The sequence below is a fragment of the Acipenser ruthenus genome, chromosome 14 (assembly GCF_902713425.1).
Source record: "Acipenser ruthenus chromosome 14, fAciRut3.2 maternal haplotype, whole genome shotgun sequence".
Classification (NCBI taxonomy): domain Eukaryota; kingdom Metazoa; phylum Chordata; class Actinopteri; order Acipenseriformes; family Acipenseridae; genus Acipenser; species Acipenser ruthenus.
Genome location: NC_081202.1, coordinates 35,554,708 through 35,567,934, shown reverse-complemented (window position 1 = coordinate 35,567,934; position 13,227 = coordinate 35,554,708). Strand labels below are relative to the sequence as shown.

Genomic DNA, 13,227 nt, shown 5'->3' with positions numbered 1-13,227 from the left:
TGGAAAGACAGCAAGGACAAAATGTAGTGTTAGGTGGGAAGCAAGTACAGTGAGAATGCAGCATACTGATGTTGAGCTTCAAGCATGTATCATGTTTATTGAACAGAAAGCTGCTGAAGCAATGTCGGCTCTGTACAGCTCTGGACAAAAGTTTAGCATCACCCAGAATTTTAGGATTGAGACATAATTCTAAAAAAAACCAAAAAAACCTGCATGAACATAATTTTGATATTTTATTTAACATCATGTAATCAAAGAAACTGCAAAATGATATTGCAAAGTCTACCGGAAGCCATCATAGTAGTACAGTATTTTATGTTACATTTTGAAATGTCAATATTTTTCATCTTTTTACAGTTTTTTGTTCCGTGGAAAACTACAAAGCAGTATGTAATTCAATATGGTAACGTAACATTATTCAGCAGGTTTCATTAGAAAATGTGTTAATTCCATAGGGTGATGCAAAACTTTTGGCCCTAGCTGTAGTTCCTATATGTACAATTTTTTGTATGCCTATACAAAGTCTCTGGTAATCGGTATGGCTCTTCTAGACAAAACAGTTGGACAGCCCTGATCTAAAAGTAACGTCTTTTAATACTGGCATCCTAACATCCTGATTTTTTGTGGGTGTCATGTTACTGTAAATATATTGTACATATCCATGTTAATAAGTGAGTCAACCCTGGGGGATTAATACAGATGTGAAGAGTGGAGCTATTCAGACCCGCCACTGTTTAGATCATTAAAATTGACCCCAAAGTGATTAAAAACATTCATTATCATTATTGTATTTATTTGGCAGATGCCTTAATCCAATTTAGAAAGTGGACTTAACATTTCTAGTACATTATATTTAACATTTCTAACACTGGTAGAGAATTCCAGTATACTGTCCAAACAAGTACCTGCTGCAGCTGCTCTTACAGCAAAGTTACTGGAATAGATCTGGGAGAATATTCTGACTCAATCACAAACCTTGCAGAACATCCCCTGGCAGACAGTTATAACTATATAAGATGACTGAGCCTTCTATCCAGCAGTGACATCCAATTAAGCTTCATAAACATGTTGGATTGATGTATGATCTAAATTCGCTTGGAAGAACTAATCTGCAGGCAGAATGAGATAAAACCTCAAATTCTTCTAGTTGGAACTGGCAGGCTGAACTATAAACAACATCACTGTTATTTTTTTATGGACACAATTAATATTTATTACGTACTGCAAAGATCTCCCAATTTTCAATGTACTTTTGGTAATATATATATAAATGTACATTGGGATCCTGCCATACACTCAAGTACTAAAGCCACAAGATAGCAAAGTTGGCAATAGTACTATTTTAGGTTGTTCCTGTAGGATCTCAAAGGTGAGGCTGAGGTACTTACTGTATTATTATTATTTATTTCTTAGCAGACGCCCTTATCCAGGGCGACTTACAATTGTTACAAGATATCACATTATTTTTTTTATTTTTTTTTTACATACAATTACCCATTTATACAGTTGGGTTTTTACTGGAGCAATCTAGGTAAAGTACCTTGCTCAAGGGTACAGCAGCAGTGTCCCCAACCAGGGATTGAACCCACAACCCTCCGGTCAAGAGTCCAGAGCCCTAACCACTACTCCACAATGCTGCCCATGCAGTGGTCCTCCCTTGTTCTTAAAAAAGTAGACCTGCTTGGTAAAGGTCCCGGACTGTAATGGACTGAAATTGAGTACCATTGATCTATTGCCATCGTGTATCCAGTCTGCTTTGGACACAGCTGGAAATTAAGTGGAGGGTAAGAGACACTTCTTCACTCAGAGCGGTGAGGGTATGGAATGGGCTACCTAGTCCTGATGCTGAATCAGTGGGATCCTTGCAGACCCAACTTGACAGCGTTTTGAAAGCAATCAGCTACTAGATGAGTTGAATGACCTCCTCATGTTTGTAACTTTTTTCTGTTCTTATATTGTTGGGCTACTTCTTGTCTCCAGTGTACTCCTGATTTAGCCTCTCAGTGTTACCATATTTTTAGGCTATAGTATACATTGAAGAGTGTATTGTGTGAAACACCAGAAATCAACGAGAAAGAAGCAGAAGAGCAAGCATTAAGTCTGGGTAATCTTGTGTTCTATACCCTAAGTGGAAATTAACAGGAAAATGGAGACTGCATCTTCGAAATGCTTGAGAGTAATTGCCTTCTGGTTTTATTTAAAGGATATCAATAGAACAAGACCATGTGAGTAAACAGCGAGTAACATAATGGCAACAGCAGACAACAAAATACAAAACCACTCTACACCGCAAAATAGCCATCATTATAGATAGGGGTCTACTTAAATCGCAGAGAATTTACATTTTCTTCCCGGGTAGGTTATGGAATAAAATTAAGATCTGTTTAAATATTAAATAAACCTAAGTAGATAATATTTCAGAGCACTATAAAAGCTTAAAAATAGTGGTACTTGCTTCCTTACTAAAACAGTGTGCTGTCATTTGTTAAAGGCAAGCATGCAACATCCCTCAGCAGTTGCTGCCGACATTCTCTGTCTCTGTGGTGTGAAGACTTGCCCATACATTGAGACTGCACGTTCTGCATCCACTGAATTGGTTGGAAGTGTAAGGCAAAGCTTTGCCAAGTTATAGATGTGGAAATCGATTAGAAACAGCCCAAAAACTCCCAAGGTTACCCAAGGGCATCTGGCATTCTTTAATAAAGGCCATATATGCAGCACATTCGTTGTCATGTTGTTTGTCCCATCCATGAATTTATTTTATTAGTACAGAGTGAAAAGAAAGAAAACGTTAGGTTACAGATGTTACCCTGGTTCTCTGAAAGAGAAAACGACCACCAACCAATACTTTTGGGATATGCCAGCCACAGGTCAGGTATTCACTGAGCATTTTATATCAGCATTGCTGATAAGCCCCTCTTTTGCATCGAACCCGCGAAGGCGACCGATGCAACCTCACAGGTTGGTGGTCGTCTTCTCTTTCATGGAACCAGGGTTACATCCGTAACCTAACGTTCCCTTTCAGTTTGGTAAAACTATACCAAAGCTGTCGCGAGGGAGCGTGAGCGGAGACAGCAGACGAGGGACATCTCAAGACCGCAAAACCACGGTTAGCGGTGCGAGCGTGCAACCTCAAGGATCTTTGTGCCTAAAGAAGGCATAGAGGGATCTACCACATTAAGTTGGTAGAACCTGGTGAAAGTATGCGGAATAGCCCAGCTAGCCGCAGTACATATAACGGTAAATGAAGCTCCTCTAAAGAGGACCCATGATGTAGCCACTCCTCAGGTAGAGTGCACGGCCACCCGCCCAGGTGAGGCCAGTGAGACAGCCGCTGCTTTGAGATGGCCTGACCCAGGGTCCTTACACCATGACAGACGAAGAGCTAGTCAGACTGACGCAGAGCTCTCGTCCTGTCAACACACATCTCAACGACCTTGTGGAGGAGGCCCTAGCGTTTTGCAGTGTACCTACAACTGTGTCTGAGAGCCCTAAAGCGGACAGACGCATTCCCGTTCAGGGGCCAGACCCATAATTGGAGTCTGTCCGGTTCTGGGTGCCAGAGAGTGCCTCTCACCTGACTGAGGAGATCCAGGCGTAGCAGGATCTCCCAGGGCTGGCCTTGCAGTTGGTGACAGAAGGTCGAAAACCAGATTCTCCTGGGCCATCAGGGGGCCACCAGCAGAACTGTCGCCTTCTCTCACCTGTCTGAAGCGGCAGAGGGGAACCATAGGGGGCAGTGAGTTGTTTCCGCTGTCATGTCACGATCGCCGTGTGGGCTACTGCCCCTTCCTGCGACTGGGAACAGATCAACCAGTCGTCTAGGTAGTTCAACAGCCTGGTCCCTTGCAGCCGCAAGGGGGCCAGGATGGCATCCACGCACTTTGAGAATGTGTGGGGGGCTAAGGAGAGTTCTAATGGCAGCACGGAAAACTCGAAGATGCTTCTGGTGTACTTTTTTTTTTGCTGCAAATAGCAGGAGAAAAACACACACAACAGCAGATGCTGTGGGTTAGAAAGCAGTCTGTGACGCAAAGCGATGCAGACTGGTGAAAGAAAGAAAGAAAGATTTAATGAAGCACACTTTCGCAACGATTGTAGCTCAGTTCACAGAAGCTGAGTTACTGATTCCAGGGAAGTGACAAGCTGACTTCCAGCAATATTTTCTTAAAATAAAGCAGGGGAACTGCAGTAAATTTGAGTGAGAGCTCTTTCATACAGACTCAATCACAGCAACTGGGCAGGTTAGTACTTTACCTTATTTCTTAGCAGATGCCCTTATCCAGGGTGACTTACAATTGTTACAAGATTTCACTTTATTTTTTACACATTATTTTTTTTACATACAATACAGTTGGGTTTTTACTGGAGCAATCTAGGTAAAGTACCTTGCTCAAGGATACAACAGCAGTGTCCCCCATCTGGAATTGAACCCACAACCCTCCAAGTCAAGAGTCCAGAGCCCTAACCACTACTCCACACTGCTGACCTTACTGCAGGGAGAAGCAAAAGAGGAAGTGAGCTCCGTGGAGTGACTATTTGTTCCCTCGGGAGGCAGGACCGAGGACGACACTCCCCGGAGGGGCCTATCGGCAACTCTGATTTAAAATGTTTAGTGAATACCTGACCTGTGGCAGGCATATCCCAAAAGTATTGTTGGTGGTCATCTTCGAATTGAAAGAGAACATGACCTATTCAGGTATAAAATTCTAACTGCGTTTAAAAAGTAAGCAACAGGTTGTTTGAAGGGAGGTGGCTGTGCTAGATCGTACCTGTAGGACTCATTTAACTAGGCTACAACTGACAGGAATACTTTTTGTCTGTGCTGACTTTCAAGTTTGTTTTCTGAAAGCTGTTATTTGTTTTACATTCTGTTAGCAGCCTTTCATTTAATGGTGACTCTGAAGCTAAATAGCGGCAATCTATTGTATTTTCTCCAAAGTCACATTACAAGATGTGCAAAACAATTTACCTCCATCTGCATAAATATACTTTACTTTGTCGTCCATTTTTGGTATTTTACCTCCAATGCTGAAAACTAGATTTTAGCAACCTAAATCAAAATAACAATGCAACAGTGACTTTGTCCCACCTCCTATTATAGAGTACAGGTCACAGAAAAGCCAGTACAGACGATTAAAACATTGTTGTCATGTGAACAGTAAACAAGAATGTTAACCACTTTGGAGTATTCACACAAAATGTTACGCTAAATAACACAGAGTTGAAGGCATGTGTACAATGACTGTGTAAAATGAAAAGCCAGCCTCCCAGATTACTGTTGTCGCTGCAGGTCTTAGTAAGTGACTAATTTAGGATAAAGCTGGGTTTGATTGGGAAGGGATTAGAGAGTCTGATACACATAGTAAGTCTTGGAGATCCACTTATTAGCATGACAGTTACCCTCTTTCTTTAATCAGGCAGTGCTTGAATGCTGCATTATGAATCACAACCAATCACAGTGAAGTATTTGCCAACATTCCAGTACATCTTATCCTGTCTTGAGGTGTCCTCCCATGCATAGAACAGCACACCGAAGCACACAGAAAGACCTGAAGAACAGTTCGTGAAAGGTGGGCTTGGTCTGTATAGTATTGGGTAGCCAATAGGTTTAGCACAGCGGACTGAGCCTCACCCCTTGAATTGCAGTTCCAGTTCCAATTTGTATGTTTATATGTTTATGAAACATTAATAAAGATTTCGATTTTTCTTTTCTGTATTGTATTGTACGGCCTTAACGTATTCTTTACATATTGCTGCTAGTGGTCAATCATCTTCCCTCTTGCATTCTGTTTGCACCTGCCTCCTCTTCTTCTAACTAATTTCCTTGGCTCTGCTGCCTTTTGTTTTAAATCACTTAAGTGCTAAGAGCAGAGTGCAGACACAGATGGAATTAGCAGCTAAGGCAAAGGCTTGTTATGCCAGACAGAGTATCTTAATTTCCTGTGCTAATGAAGGCACAGAGTAATATTTCTTCTTTTTGTCGTATTTTAGACTTTCTATTCATCGGTGGAGAACGGTTCCTAATGTTACCTTTGTTTTCCTGGTGAAGGTGCCTTATAGTCCACTTTTAATTGTTCTTGACACCAAGGAATAAACAAATCTCTCTGTGAAATAATGGTGCAGCCTGTGTCCACTGTCCAGAGAAACAGATGTGCATAGTAAGAGAAACTCCTACAGACATCCAAAGAGAGAAATTCAAGTCACTTGCACTTTATTGACTTGAATGATTAATGATTTCACACGGAATGACCAATAAAAGTGAATTCATTCTGAACATTCAATCAATCTACAGCACATGCACTTCATTTTTTTACATTTCATTCTACTATTGCAATTAAAATCTGTTTGCATGTTATTGAGACAGACAGTTGGACAAATGTTTGGAACCCTATAGAAAAGAATTATCCATATACAAGTAAGTTAGATTTTGCACATATAGTAATATTCCTCCAGTGCAATTGTCTTTGAATTATCTTGTTGATTTAGAATGTATTATGACATATGAGTAAATTTTGAATACAATACAATACAATACAGTAAGAATTTAGAGTAAGCTTTTTACAAACAGGATTCCTAAGACACGGACATGGTAATTACTCACAATTAACCATTAGTAGCCCAGGAAAAATAAAGTAAATGGGTTTTAAGTCTAGACAAGTATTGATTTAAGGAGATTCCCCTGTGAAACATCATTTACTGAAGAAGTGACTTCCAAACCCAAAGTGAGTACATCCAGATGTTCCTCACATTTATTTTAAATGTTTTATTTTTTTAAGAATTGCGTACATTAAATACTTGCATGAAGGCAACACATTTGGATTTTGCTATGCATTCTCAGTCAAACATGACATTTTTCTTATCTATCATTTGATAGCATAAACTCCATTTGTGTCTGATGTCTGGTTTTGGAAATCATATATGTCTTGTATACAGATGTCAACCGTACTTTTATAAAAATGTCCCCATTCTGGTGCAAATATACAAGTTGGAGATGCAGCTTTTATATATTACAAATGAATTAGTCATGTAAAACTATTTAGATAATGATGTGTCTACACATTGTCAGTATTTTGTGTGTGTGTGTGTGTGTGTGTGTGTGAGTAAGTAGATAATCATAGCGGTTGTAAAATATATATATATATATATATATATATATATATATATATATATATATATATATATATATATATATATATATATATACTTTGAAAAGAGATCATCCTTCCTCCAGAAAATTCACCAGATATTTTCATCTGTGCAACATATTAGCAGCTCCCTGAGTATCTCACATATTGTATCTTGCCACATACCTGTGATTTCTCAGGCAGTGAATTTGACCGAATGACTGGCACAGCAGTCAGCAGTTGTTGAATGTCTTTGTCATTACGGGCATGTATATATTCACGCTGTATCATTTTCAGTCATCACATCGTGGTGACTTTTTTAAAATGTTCAAAGCACACATGTGACCTCAATAGAGCTCTCCGAATCAGGTCTGAACTATTAAGTACACCAGTACCACTAACCTCTAACCTGCAATACTCTGCTCCTTGTGGACACAAGAAATATCACCATTTGGTAAAACACTATTTAAATAACGACAAAAAAAGCCTTCCCCCCAGAAGTACATAAGTGCCTCATGCACAAGTACAGTGATCCCTGTTAATGTATAAGACCTATTCTAACTAATTAGGTTTTTATTTTCCCTTTGGTCTGCAATATCTGGGATGCCTTCTGGGAACACTGTTTTCAATAGCCTCCTGAAGCATCTATAATAGATGCCACTGCAGCGTTAATGTCTTTCTGATCAAATGGCAGGTTCTAATAGCTCCTGCATTTTGAATCATTAGTTATTTGTGATTTTACTGAGACCCACCCATGAGAGGACAGTGCAGCTACCCCCGAGTGGGCTTGCTGGCCGCTCTGACCTTGAGTGTGTGAAAATCTTATATCTTACTTATATACTACATTCTATATACTATATAGTTACATATGAGTCATTAAAAAGTGTAGCTTATGTGATATAATTTATATCTGATACAAGCCATCTGATGGAAACTGTCTGATACAAAGACATTTCAGCTGGCTGTATCACATCAATATCGGGGTCTACTGGGGTTATCTGATGTGTCTTTTAATTTGTGTATTCTTTATGTGCTTTGCTGAACAATCCTAGCTAACGGCCTAATCTCAGTCAGTTTCCTGGAAAGGCTGTACTTTAAGGGTAAATCTGATAAAATCTCAAATTCACTCCATTAACATGACTTTCCACTATCCACTAAAAACATGATAATTAAAACAGGCATCTTTTCCATCAATGCAAGACCCGATGGCATCCTTAAAGTGCTTGATTCAATAAAGTTGAATCAAGCAAAAGTTGAATACAGCGTTGTACTGTAAGCCTGTACTGTACTTGAACGTAAGCCAAAGTACATTTAGTGATGTTGTGCATCCTTGTCATTTTACACATAACAGTTTTGTAGTCCATTCAGTAGCCAATGTGTGCCTGCAGTTTAGTACCACACCCACTACATTCCACAGTGCGGCTGCATCACTAACGTTGAATCAGTTGCTTTAATTATTTAAATTGCAGTAAACATTGCTGGTTTTTTGGAAAATGTTCTTGCAATACAAAAAAACAAAATACATCCAATGTCTTTAGAATAGCTGTCCTCTTCACAGAAGCAATGCTGGAAAGAGTAAACGTGATGAAAACAACCAGTTATTTTTTTATCACAGTTTGGGTATTTTTAGTATTTTCACAGTAAGGATAGCGACACCATAATGAATAGCATCCTGCAAGTACATTAATTTATTCGGCAAGCTTGTTTAAAAAGCGTGGTGTTTCAAAGCTGTGTACAGAATCAAATCTGCTATTGAATAAATACAGAACAAAGTAACTCATGGTTTGATTAAAGAGGTCCATTGTACTGCGGATGGCTGGCAGTTGTCATGATTCGCTGTTGTATTGTCATACAGAGGAAGAATGTACTGGCTTGTAGTGCATATTAGACTTAGAGTGTGCTCTTTGCAGAATCATTTTCTTGTGAGTTCTTTAATTGTTGAAGTGCTTTCTTTATTCAAGCACCACAATCACATAGAATAATACAGTGGACTATAAGGCATCCACTGTGTATAACAAGGTTATGATCGCAGCTTTTGTTTTTTTAACGGACGGGGATAGAGAGGCCAAATGTATAATATACTATCTGGTACCAGATATATTTACTTTTATAATTGAAAATGTATGTTTTCTATAACATGAGCTTCTTTTAAGAAACTGCTGTAACCTAAAGCGAATGCTCGTTATAGAAGGTGTAGCCAGAGCAAACCTTATGAAGGTTTCCCATTGTAAAAGCATAGCAAAGTGTAATTAATAATGCTGGGGCGATGCCTAATTTTTCACTATTGATATATCGTTCTCCAAAAAAGCAGATGCATCGATTTGTCGACGCTATGAAAGGGTAAAAAAAAACAAAGAAAAACGCAGGAATACATGTGGAGCTGTGGATTACTGTGTAGTACCGCTTTAAAAAAGTACTATGCATATTAAAATTGATTACATCTGTTTATGCATATAGTAATATATATATATATATATATATATATATATATATATATATATATATATATATATATATATATATATATATATAATTACTATATATATTTAATTACTATATATATATATATATTTGTTTTTTATATATACCTTATTTGTGTTGATTTGTACCAGTTGGGGGTCAAAGCAAAATAATAAAAAAAAAGTTGTTTAAATCCATAACAAGGTCAGAGTAACAACCAATCAAGAGAGAAACAGATTTTAAAAAAGTTTCCACTATCCACATCAGTTTAGTAACAAGAGTGTTGTCCCTGGCTCATATTTGAACTGTGTTAAGGGACATGACAGTCTCCACATTTTGTTTTAATTTAAGCGATGTCTGGCACTTGCTTACAATCTTCCCAACATTACTGAATACTTGCTCACTAGGGACTGACGTTGCCGGGATGCTTAATACTTCTGACCAAAGATACAACTTTTGGAACGATCTTGGTTATTTTTCTTCATTTTTACTCGGGGTAGTTCAAATGAATAAATGCAGACTTTGTTTGATGTTTTGTAGGGTGCCACCTCATTAAATGGTCACGCAGATTAGTTGTGTTACCGGAGTATCCCAAACATTACTTTCTTTACTTTACTTTCTTGCTGTCTTACTTTTGAAAATAATTGCCAAACATCGGAAGGCATTGTATTTGCAGTTCGGTCGACACTGTATTTGTAATTCTAGCACAACGCTCTTAACTTGCTCTGTTACTTTGAAGACTCCTGCACAGATGCAATACCCTCAGTAAACACTCACAGGGGGCGGGGCAGGGGGGAGAAGGTGAGCTCAATCGCATGCAGATTCAGAGAGTCAGACCTGAGGGGAGCAGAGAAGCTCTGCGCTTAATGCAAAAAATAATTGCAGATTCCAAATTTAATAAAAAATAAAAACTTTCCTTTGCTTGAACTCTTTACGCAAAATCGATGCATCTCCTCAGCCTTAGTAATTAGCATTGTAAAAGCATGGTAAAGCCTAGGTAAGCATTGTAAAGCCCAGAGAGGTATGATAAAGCAAATTGAAAAACATGGCAAACCACGGTAAACTATGCTATATGAATAGTATGGGAACAGTATGGGAACAGCATGGGAAAACTGCTATGCAAATTTACTGTGGTAAACTTTTATAAGGGAAGAAAGAAGTAAATAACATAAAAACAAGAGTGTGATGTCTCCAAAGTTGCTTCCCTGGTAAGGGCAGGTTGAGTCATGCAGTCAGAGGACTGCAAGTTTGCATCCTTGCTGTGCCAGCTTGTTGATCTTTGCTGGGGATTCTAGAGGGAGAGTTGTATTGGCAGAGGACTAAGTCACCTGAATAGCAGACCCCTATTGGCCACTTGCCCTGTGAGCTCAAGCAGATACCTGCAAGGCTGGTCTTTGTCCTCCAGGAGCCAGTGACATCCCCTGTCGAGCTCTTGGGTGTGTCTGCGGTGAGGGAATGGAATTAGAGATTCTAGAATCTGGAGAAAAACTGGGGGAAATAATAGAGCACTCAAAATTAAAAAGAAAATAAAAAAGCTGTGTATCTTTGTGTCATTTTAATATGCTCTTACCCATTTCTTGTTTAACTGATGACCTTGCACAGTACTATACAGTGGAATTAGAGTTTATACAGCTGCTGTCAGCATGCATTTCATTCTGGTAGAGTGATCCAGATTATAGGTCAGTCCAGGCTACCAGGTTTTGGATTAGAGAGAGCCTACTGCACTGTGGTCTGGTCCAGCAGGTGAACCGAGTAGTTATTGCCCATGTTTCATTGCAGGATTATGTAATAGTATTTTGCCACACATTCCTTTTGAACCCTGTTCTTTAAACACAGCAACACTAACCCTGGGCTGAACCTCAGAACAGCTTTCCCTTGGTAGTGAGGTCAGCTCTCTCAGGCAGCTTCAGTACATTGACAGCAGACCAGCAGGAAGCAATCATATCTCCCTGGCCCTGTTTTGTTCTAACAGTGGCTGATATTACCCAGCCTTCCCTTAAAACTGACATTTTTATTCTACTTCTAAGAATGGTTTGTAAAAGCTGTATTTCCATGCACTGTAGTTCCAATTGCAGCATAAAACCAGTCTGTAAAACTCAATCTTGTTCTAATATCAAACTGGGGCTGTCCCAGTCCACTGGCTGTCCCAGTCCATCTGCAATTTATTCTCTAACCTCCAACATTTCCCTGACAGTATAATATATTCACAACCTTCGTGTTCAGCCTACATCGTGTTCAGAAATTTAAAAACCGCCTGTCGTGGGAATTTCCGCCATCAGTGTAAGTTGGAGAGATCTAGTTTTGCTGCCCAGCCTGCAATCCTAACTGGGCTGATCTTGATGGAAATGCCTGATTTTAAGTAGTGGTGGGTAACGATATGAACATTTTATATCGATATCGTGCACCGTGAAAAAGATCCTGAATTATGTGACAAAGTCTTACCTTGGCTTGTAACTTTGAAAACACCTCAATCTTTTTCACTGTCTTTGTAAACAAACAGGGCAGTACCTGTAAGTTTATACATAAAACAAAACAAATAAACAAAAGCCTAACTGAGTTGGAACACTCGCAAAAATTTGAGTGATCCCTGACTCTCAGCTGGACGGCTAAACCGTTTGCCAGTTCAACAAAACATAAGTAATAGCACACACAATGCATTTTACCTTATTGTGGTAGTTACAGAGTCTTCCCGCAGGCCTTAGCCATCACACAGACCTTCGTACCCCAATAGCCAGTTTCAGCGCCTTTTATATCTGTGTGCTAGATTACTCATTACATTAGTACCAGGTGCTAATCATCCCAACTCAAATTCCAAGCCCTGAGGTATTCTGGGGGATGTAGTCCTGCTACTCATTTTAAACCCCAAGACTACATTTCTCTTTTATCCTCCCCCTTCTTTATATGTATATATATATTAGCTGTATGCACATTGCATTGTCATAAAAACAACATAATATTCCAGATTGGGCAGAGGATGTTATGTCACTTATACAGTTGAGATGGGACACAACAGCGTTTTTCAACAGAAAGCAATGTATCGGTTTGTATTTAATTAACTTCATCTTAGCTAGCTTTTATGTCTGCTGTGTTCAGATAAAGTACCCATTTCAGCATCATTCCAAAGAGTTCTTTTTAAAATGTTTAGCTCATTGTCATCAATTGGAATCCTGTTAGAACTCAAAAGCTAAATCTGGCATGGCATTGGTCCGGAATCTGATTTTATCAGCCTGACAGCAGCTTGTAATGGAATTGAATGAAACGGTGTAAACAACTGCCTCATCACGTTAGGATGTGTTTTACATAACCCTGTTGGCATTTAAAGGAAAGCCAAGCTGTCCATTAACTAGGCGTCCTCACTGATATACTGGTGTGTTGTTTTATTTTCAAGCAAGTCCCTTGAGATATGCCAGACATTGCCATAGAACTACACCAGCGGTGCTTTTTTGTGCAAAACAAATCGATCAAACTGCACTGCTGAATTCAACAATAAGGGCTGGTTACATCAGTCTCTGTATATTACATCAGCTTTTTAAGTGCTGTATCTTTTTGTAAGGACTTTCACAGATACTGGTATTTCCTCCCTCAATATTCTGTGCAGGGGTTGGTCAATAAATTAGAAAGACCTACACTATGTAGTACA

At 39.1% G+C, this 13,227-nt stretch overlaps 1 protein-coding gene across 7 annotated transcripts in view; it reads left to right on the top strand.

Annotated features, from left to right (window-relative positions):
* Nucleotides 1–13,227, top strand: part of LOC117420152 (protein bicaudal D homolog 1-like) — a 137,756-nt gene that overhangs the window by 51,099 nt on the left and 73,430 nt on the right. The gene's annotated exons all lie outside the window — the stretch shown is intronic.